Here is a 10,628-nt window from a genome sequence, read left to right on the forward strand (position 1 = left end):
TTGTTTGGGAGGGAAGTGTGTTTTTTCAGTGTCGTGTTGATTGATGGGAGGTAGTTTACCAGGTGCAGAGTTTCCGCACTTTGAAGTCTGGGCCAAACCTCCAGTCTGTATATAGAGCACTGATGTTAGACTGGTTTTGGCGTTTCATATACACACACACACACACACACACACACACACAAATCAGTGTTTGTCCATACTGCATCTATACATTCATATGTGTTTGTGAATACACTGTAAATTATTTAGCATGGATTATTCAGTATCTACTATGAATTACTCAGTATCCATTATGAATTATTCAGTATCTACTATGAATTACTGAGTATCTGCTATGAATTACTCAGTATCTATTATGAATTATTCAGTATCTACTATGAATTACTGAGTATCTGCTATGAATTACTCAGTATCCATTATGCATTATTTAGTATCCACTATGAATTACTGAGTATCTGCTATGAATTACTCAGTATCCATTATGCATTATTTAGTATCCACTATGAATTACTCAGTATCTGCTATGAATTATTCAGTATGTGCTACGAATTATTCAGTATCTACTATGAATTACTCAGTCTCCATTATGAATTATTCAGTATCTACTATGAATTACCGAGTATCTGCTATGAATTACTCAGTATCCATTATGCATTATTTAGTATCCACTATGAATTACTCACTATCTGCTATGAATTATTCAGTATCCACTATGAATTACTGAGTATCTGCTATGAATTACTCAGTATCCATTATGCATTATTTAGTATCCACTATGAATTACTCAGTATCTGCTATGAATTATTCAGTATGTGCTACGAATTATTCAGTATCTACTATGAATTACTCAGTCTCCATTATGAATTATTCAGTATCTACTATGAATTACCGAGTATCTGCTATGAATTACTCAGTATCCATTATGCATTATTTAGTATCCACTATGAATTACTCACTATCTGCTATGAATTATTCAGTATCTACTATGAATTACTGAGTATCTGCTATGAATTACTCAGTATCCATTATGCATTATTTAGTATCCACTATGAATTACTCAGTATCTGCTATGAATTATTCAGTATGTGCTATGAATTATTCAGTATCTACTATGAATTACTCAGTCTCCATTATGAATTATTCAGTATCTACTATGAATTACTGAGTATCTGCTATGAATTACTCAGTATCCATTATGCATTATTTAGTATCCACTATGAATTACTCACTATCTGCTATGAATTACTCAGTCTCCACTATGAATTACTCAGTATCCACTACGAATTATTCAGTATCTACTATGAATTACTCAGTATCTGCTATGAATTATTCACTATCTACTATGAATTATTCAGTATCCATTATGAATTATTTAGTATCTTCTATGAATTATTCAGTATCCACTATGAATTTCTGTAGGTATATGAATGTGGTTCGAGTTAAAGGTGTTGAAGGAGTTAAAGGTTGTGAAAAAGAGTGTGTGCTGGGTTATGGCAGTGTTGGTTAGGCTGCAGTGTTGAGTGAGTGTGTGTGTGTGTGTGTGTGTGTGTGTGTGTGTGTGTGTTTTAGGGACACACCCCTCAGCAAAGCGAGAAATGCAGAGGAAAACAGTCTTTCATCTCAGAGGCGTGCTAACAGAGAGCTGTCTGTGTCAGGTGACCTGCACATGGCGCTAATGGCAGGATGGACTGCTAGCCCAGTTCTGACCCACATATATACTAAAATCTGATGCACACAGTTTACCCCCTAACCCTTCCCCTCAGAAATAACCAATCAGAAAAGACCTGCTTCAGGGTCTGACAGTTAGCCTTTGCGATCGCTGATGTATGGCTGAAAACAGCAGCAGCTCCTTGACGCCTCAACTTTAGCCAGTGTTCTAGATAACAGTGAGTCATTCAGTACCAGGAACCACATACTCAAATCTACTGGAGATTACAGAACACCTCCTCACACTTTAAGAAGAGTGAGTGATGAAGAAGGCCTGCAGTTAGCACCATGCTAATTGGTGACGTGTAGCCTACTAAGCCTCCATTTCTTGTTAGCTGCATTAGCCTTGTAGCTCCTCATATCTTTAACAAATGAAGGACTGTGTGTATGAATGTGTGTGTGTGTGTATGTTTGTGTGTGTGTGTGTGTGTGTGCATGTTTGTGTGTGTGTGTGTGTGTGTGTTTACTGACCTTATTTCCATCCATTTCAATTCCAGTGAAGCCTTTGAAAGTGGGAAAACCAAAAACAAGCTAATTAAGTTGATTAGCAAATAAATATCTGTGGCTGAAGCCCGGCAGCGTCGACGCTAGCTATGTGAGGAATGTGTGTTTACACTCTCAGCACACACAGAAACCCTATATTAATAACATACAGACCTGAGCCAAAACATTAGGACCTATGCCTGATATGCTGTTGGGTGTCCAGTGTTACGGAGTGCCCGTCCGCGGAGGTCGCGCATCCTTATTAAACCCAGACTGAACGGAGCAGTGAATTAGCATTGCGCTCAAACAAAAGACAAAGTTCAAATCAAGTAAACTTGTCTAGAGAGGACCTGCCAGAATCACTCTACTCTGGTCCAGTCGCAGGAGATCAGCATTGACCTCAACCCTCAAGCAAATCCAGCCCTGGCCTGTTACACCCCGAGCCCTGCAGAACTGTCCGATCTCATCATCTTGATGGCCGAGGCTGCAGCTCCAGAGAACACTGGAGTTACTGGTATGTGTATTCAGGCCATCGCACTCATGAACGAAAGTTTCCACAGATTCAGTTCCTCTGAAGTTCCTCTGGCATTTCACCTCAAACAAAAGCCTTTCCAAAATCACTGTAAAGTTCTCATGTTCCACTGTAAAGTACTTCCAGGCTCTAAACCGCTCTGTTACCTTCTGAGAGAGCTCCTCACTGCTGAAGGCTGGGAATAATATCCGTTAATGGCACCTAGGGGGCACCAGAGGGCATTGTCGTAGAACACAGAAGGATAGCGGGGCTTAAAATAGCGGATGCCACCCCACCTCATCCCGTTCAAAAGTACTGGATGGAGCTTCTCCTCCACCATCATTCCAGAGAACACAGTTCTTCCACTGCTCCACAGCTCAATGCTGGGGGGCTTTATACCCCTCTAGCCCATGTCTGGCATTATTAGGCAGCATGGAGCCAATAGGTTCATGATGTTGATCTGCTCCAGAGAGTCCTATTCTATTGGCAGTACTTCTTCTCTACAGGGACTAGACAAGCTACTAGACAAGTAGCTGAATGCATTCATTAGAAGGGGTGTCCACAATCATTTGGACCTATAGACGGCACGACAATGACTTTGTTAGAGTTGTTAAGCCACTCGTGATGCTAAAGCGTGGTCAGGTCAACATTCCGGCTGATGGCCCGTATGGCAGGAAGCCCGTATCTCCCTCTCCAGTGAGTAAGAAAACAGGGCAGTGTTTTAGCAGATGGAGTGTGTTCTGGGGAATTTCTGTGTAAAGTAGCATTGGAGTGCTTGATTACTGCCTACCTCGGCCAGCATCTCCTGACATCAGCGGGCTGTTTCTCCAGCCCACAAACGTCTGCCCAGAAATGAACCGTGCGAACCGGGTGAAGACGTGGGCTGACATTAAAATAAGTCACATTTACAAATAAACAGATTACAGCTCCATTAGTCTGAACACGAATGATGATTTATTGATGTCGAGAAAGTGGACGTTCTCATGAACCCCGCAGTGACCTCTCTGCCTTCTCGCTCCACCGTGGAGAGAGATCTTCTGGAGTAAAACTTGAACCTCCCACACACTTTATCATTAATAAGAATCACCATAATTTACTGTTCTACCAAACGCAGAAGCTCTTTAAGCTTCACCAGCATGCAGCCAGGTAGGCGTTGCTATGGTGATAGTGTTACTGGAATACACAGGGGTTCCTGTGTGCAGCCTGATGGTGTTAGACTCTGTGTTATTGTAATATAGACATATATTATAGCTCATGTATATATAGCTCACTATATTATATATATTATATATAGTGTCTATATATAGATTATATATAGACACTTACTTGAATATACTGTATAATACATATGGGATATATTCATACATATATATATCCTTACATATATATAAAGCATATGGGATATGTTCTTATTACATATAGATACTTATATATAATGTATATGTGATATATTCTTATAAAGCATATGGGATATGTTCTTATTACATATAGATACTTATATATAATGTATATGTGATATATTCTTATTACATATAGATACTTACACATATATATAATACATATGGGATATAATATTATAATATATAGGTACTTACATATATATAATATATAATGGATATATTCTTATTACATATAGATACTTACATTGATATAATACATATGGGATACATTGTCTTTACATATAGACATGTACATATATGTATAATACATATGTGATATAATATTATTATATATCAGAACCTACATTTTATCATTATCCACTTCTTTCTGGTCAGGGTCGTGGTGGGTCTAGAGCCAGAATAATTGGAATCATTGGGATTGAGGCAGGAATGCCCCTTGGACAGGGCAGCAATCCATCACAGGGTACCACACACACACCTGTTCACTCACACACTCACACCCAGGAGCAATTTAACTTAGCCAGTCCACTCACCATGTGTGTTTTCAGAGGTGGGAGGAACGCCAGCAGAAACCAGTGTCCTGACACTGTATAAAAATGATTGTGTGTGTGTGTGTGTGTTAAAACCAGCGGAGAGTTAAATGAGGAAACACTGAAGCTGTAATTAGGAGAAAAGATGATTATGGTGATTATGAGAGAATGTTCTCCACATTTCATATCTGAGCTGAGCTCAGCTTCAGAGAGCGAGCGAGAGAGAGAGACAGAGAGTGAGCGAGAGAGAGAGACAGAGAGTGAGCGAGAGAGAGAGAGAGATTCTCCAGCTGTATAAACTTTATAAAAAGTCTGTGTTTTTTGGGGAGTTTGATTAATTATCTTTTCCAACAAATGAAAAACACACACTCTCACAGCCTGGCAGACACACACATGGGGAATGAGGAGGAGGAGGATGAGGAAGAGTGAGAGTGTGTGCTCACAGGGAGTCACACACACACACACACACACACACACACACACACACACGAGTAAGGTCTGCACTGACTCAGGTTCACACTCTCACTAACTCACACTCTCGGTTAGGTTTCCTAACCAGGCCATAGGTAAAAAGGGGAACTCCACCAACTTTTGAAAATTCTCTGCATTATTAACAGGTTCAGAAGTCAACACTCAGTCATTCAGAGTGGGGGTCTTGGTGTGTTTGGTGTGAAACCCTCCATTCTAGATAACCTGAAGCTCTAATGTCAGAGATTTGGTCACACTGGGGGGTTAGAGGGGACGTCCCGCTGGTAAACAGAGGGAATAGTGTTAAAAAGACGCTGCAGTGGTTTAATGAACTCCCGTCCTCGCCTTCCCCCAGAGCTGATAGGTCTGGACTCATGGCTTTGTGTGAGAGTGTGTGAGAGTGTGTGTGAGTGTGTAACTCCTTTAGCTTGGTTGGACTACAATTTGAGCCAAAGCCCCCCCTTCCAGAGAGAGAGAGTGAGAGTTAGAGGAGGGAGGGAGGGAACACACTGGTCGTTTTGATTATGGGTGTATGTTCATCCAAGTGTGTGTGTGTGTGTGTGTGTGTGTGTGTGTGTAATGATTGATGCAGCCAAGGGAGTGTGTGTATGTGATGAATGACCTGGAAGTGCTCCACTTAGAACATCAACTAACCGCCCTGCTTGTGACCCCTCATCGCCACGGAAACCGACTCATCCTCAGCGTGACGTGGCATCAGAGGTTGACTGTGTGTTTATCAGTGTGTGTGTGTCCACAGAGCCGCCGCATGTGTGTGTTTGGAAGACCTACCTCTGTACATGCAAACAGCTGTAGGAGCAGTGTAGTGCCTCCTACACACACACACACACACACACACACACACTACAGAAGGTGTGCAGCGTTCCTTGTCTCCATCCTGCTGCCAGAATGTAACCGCTGCACCATTTAAGGTGGACTGGAAAAATCCAAATTCAGAAGGGGTGCCAAAACTGTTGCAGACAGCAGATATATGTAAATGAGCTAAACCATTTAAGGTGGACTGGAAAATTCAAGCAACAACATTTGCATAAAACAAATATATGTCATAGAGCCGCACCATTTAAGGTGGAATAGAAAAAAATAAGATATGTTTTTAAAGGGGTGGGGAAAAAAATACATATAACCAGTGTATGTAAATGAGCTGCACTATTTAAGGTGGACTGGGAAATTCAAATTCAACAAGTGATATATGTAAATTAGCTGTTTTGAGTAACCTTATAACTGTGGTGTAAATGGGCGGAGCTAAGCTAAATAGGTTGTTTTTTGTGACATCACAAAACCGATGATTTCAGAGCGGGCTGATTTGGTAGCTGAGTTTCCATATCTGGACACTGAGGCACGTCATAAAAGCGTGTAAGGAGCGTTGAGTTTTCCGTGAGAATGGGCCCTTTAAATCCTGTAGGTGTAACTGTGACTGGACTTAAAGGAACCGGGGCAGTTCTCTCTCAGCGCGGCTGTAAATAAACAGAACTCAGAGCTGGGCTGGGTTCTGTTTTCTCTGGATGCCAAACACACGGTGCAGCTTAGAGACCACTCACAAGCAAACAAAGCCCTTAATCAGCTGATCCTCTGAAGAATTCCAACATCTCCTGCTTACACACACACACACACACACACACACACACACAGTCTATGGGATCAGTTTGTATTGATTTGGCTGACTGAAGGGAGTTTAATGTGAAGCTGGGTTGGAGGTTCTGCTGTTTCGAATCTGCTCCAGTTTGAAGGCCGGAGAATCCGACTGGATCCATAAACACGTTTATCAAGAACAGAAAAGCAAACCAAACCCAGACCTCTGCAGAACTGTGTGTGAGTGTGTGTGTGGGGGCGTCTGGGTGCAGTCCTGTGGGTGTTTTGAAGCACTCTTACTACTCTGAACCTGCTGAAAACAAGCTCATACTGGTTAAACTGGTTGACCAGTATAGCAAATGTTTAGGGTAAAGTTTACTTAGTCAACCAGTCTGACAGTACTGGTCCACCAGCATGATTTGCATGACAAAACTGGTCAACCAGTGTAGTTATCTTAACCACATTTGTCAACCAGCTTGACTAAGCTAGTAAACCAGTATGACCAATTTAACCAAACTAGTCAACCAGATTGACCAGTCTGGACCACCAGCATGATTGACCAGCTGGTTAACCGGCATTACTAGCTCGACCATACTGTTCCAGCAGTATGACCAGCCTGACCAAACTGGTCAAACAGCATGACCAACTTAGTCCAACAGTATGTCTAGCTTGACCACATTTGTCAGCCAGCCTGACTAAAGCTACTCAACCATTATTACCAACTTAACCAAACTAGTCAATCAGATTGACCAGTTGACTCGTATGACCTAGCTGGTTGACTAGCATGACTAGCCTGGAACACACTGTTCCAACAGTATGACAAGTCTGACCAAACTGGTCAGCCAGCTTGATCAGCATCCAGGTCTTCCAGATCTCTGGACAGTGCCCTGAATTTCTTCCGATTTCCTGTTTCTTGCAAACACTAAATGGTTTCATCTTCATACACAATATAATACGAAAAACATGTGAAAAAGTAATGGCCTCCCAAACTTAGTCACTGGTTGTGCAACCTTCAGCAGCTGCAGCCAAATGCTTTCCGTATCTGGAGATCAGGAAATCTGAAAGTCAGGAATCCTCACTGGAGGTCCCACAGCATCTCAGCGGGGTTCAAGTCCAGGCTGCTCCAAAGCCTTCAGGTCATCCCTGCACTGTTGCACTGCCTCCACCGTGTTTGACTGTTGGTAGGATGTCCTTATTGAGAAATGCTGTGTTGGCCTCTCGTCAGAGGTAACGGGACCCCTATCCCCCGTGGGAAGCCCAGATATTTTCACGGACGTTCATATTTCTGATGGACGTTTTTACAGAAGCAGAGAGACTGTCCAGCTGTCCAGATAAGAAAACAGAAGAGGCAGGCTGGATTTGTGCTGAGCTGGACAGCAGTGATGAGACAGAGGTAGTTTTGAGATGCCAAGTGATAGAGAGAGAGAGAGAGAGAGAGAGAGAGAGAGAGACAGAGAGAGACAGAGAGAGAGAGAGAGAGAGAGAGAGAGACAGAAAGAGACAGAGAGAGAGAGAGACAGACAGAGAGAGAGACAGAGAGAGAGAGAGAGAGAGAGAGAGAGGGAGAGAGAGAGACAGAGAGAGAGAGAGACAGACAGAGAGAGAGAGAGGGAGAGAGAGACAGAGAGAGACAGAGAGAGAGAGAGAGAGAGACAGAAAGAGACAGAGAGAGAGAGAGACAGACAGAGAGAGAGACAGAGAGAGAGAGAGAGAGAGAGAGGGAGAGAGAGAGACAGAGAGAGAGAGAGACAGACAGAGAGAGAGACAGAGAGAGACAGAGAGAGAGAGAGAGAGAGAGAGAGGGAGAGAGAGGGAGACTTAACCTCTGATCTCTCCATTTCTGTGGAGCAGCAGCACAAACATCTGATCCTCTTCTTCTGGCCTCAATTTATAAGACAATAACCAGACAAGACCAGGAGGCCAACACCCACACACTGATCCAGCAGGAGCTGAGTGTCTCACCAGCAGAGTTACTGAGGAATTCATACTGGATACTCAATCATTCCTAATAGGTAGGGAATAAATGCTGGTAGATAAGGTAACATCTATAGTAGACCCTGACAAACGTATAGTAGATAATTCATAGTGGATACTGATGATGTCAAATTGTGGATAGTGGATAATTCATAGTAAACACTGAATAATTAATAATGGATACTGAAGAATTCATCATGGAGTAAACCATAGTGGATATTCAGTAATTAATAGTCAATAATAAAAGACTTGTACATACGGTATAATTCATATGACATACGGAACAATTACTAGTGGATACTAAATAATTCATTTTGGATTCTGAGTAATTCATAGTGGATACTGAATAATTAATAGCGGATACTGAGTAATTCATAGTGGATACTGAGTAATTCATAGTGGATACTGAATAATTCATAGTGGATACTGAGTAATTCATAGTGGATACAGAATAGTTCATAGTGGATACTGAATAATTCATAGTGGATAGTGAGTAATTCATAGTGGATACTGAATAATTCATAGTGGATACAGAATAGTTCATAGTGGATACTGAATAATTCATAGTGGATAGTGAGTAATTCATAGTGGATACTGAATAATTCATAGTGGATACAGAATAGTTCATAGTGGATACTGAATAATTCATAGTGGATAGTGAGTAATTCATAGTGGATACTGAATAATTCATAGTGGATACTGAATAATTAATAGCGGATACTGAGTAATTCATAGTGGATAGTGAGTAATGAGCTGGGTCTCTGCAGGTTGAACAGGTGTGTTGGTGTTAGAGGCAGTGGTGAGTGGAGATGACCGCGTGGAGGAACGTGAAGGTGAGAAGACTGAGAGCTCAGCAGTGTGTGAGTTTGTACGTGGCGTGTGGGTCTGTGATATATTTGTAGTGTGGTTTAGGTGTGTGTGTGTGTGTGTGTGTGTTTGGTTTGGCTGCATTAGAGACATGAACAGTCATCATAACAGCTCCAGCTGAGGAGCAGAGAGAGAGAGACAGAGTGTTGATGAACCTTCTCTCTAACAGACGTCTCACACGGTATAGTGTATAATACAAGTACTATACACACTGGATATCCTTATACATACATACATACATACATATATATATATATACTACTTTATTGTTAGTGTGTGTGTGTGTGAGAGAGAGAGAGAGAGAGAGTGAATGCCATGGCTTCTTCTGTGGGCGTCCATTCACTGTATATAAACACAAACTGCACTCAGAGAAAGCCCACTTAATCACAGCCCCTCACACTTATTTACACAGTACACACACCAGCAGCACTCACACACTCACTCACTCCTCAGCTATCTGTCTGTCTGTCTGTCTGTTTAGTTCCTGCCCCACTTGTTGTGAGGAACAGAAACACACACATCCTCACACACATCCTCACACACAGCACTCACACACACTTAGATTCCGGATGCTGGTTGCATGCTCTCCAACACACACACACTCTCTCTCTCTCTCTCTCTCTCTCTCTCTCTCTCTCTCTCTCTCCCCGCTGTGTCTCAGTGTGTGGATGCTGGTCTCTGGGTGCTCTGTTCTACAGACTGTCCGCTGCTGCTGCAGGTAGGGTCACCTGTTTACTGACCTCTCAATCCTTTATTGAATCATTTCTAAACTGATGGTGAGTTTTATTAACAGGCTTTTACTTTTAGAGAAAACTAAATACATTTTCTACCTTCAGAGTTTCATTATGTGATGTTTCTTTGTTTGTTTTATATTCATATTATTGATTAATTGATTTATATATTATTTATAGATTTGTGCTTAATTATGTATTAAATCTCTCAGCACAACATAAAGATTCTCATTTTTGTTTTTAAGGCTTTATAAATGTCCCTGCCCCCTCCTTGCGGGCGTCTGTTGGCTGTAATGTATAGAGATCCTTTATTGCATTATTATTATTATTATTATGGTGTTGCAGTGGTACTGCAACCCCAGCCTTCTGC

The sequence above is a fragment of the Salminus brasiliensis genome, chromosome 14, assembly GCF_030463535.1.
Source record: "Salminus brasiliensis chromosome 14, fSalBra1.hap2, whole genome shotgun sequence".
Classification (NCBI taxonomy): Eukaryota; Metazoa; Chordata; class Actinopteri; order Characiformes; family Bryconidae; genus Salminus; species Salminus brasiliensis.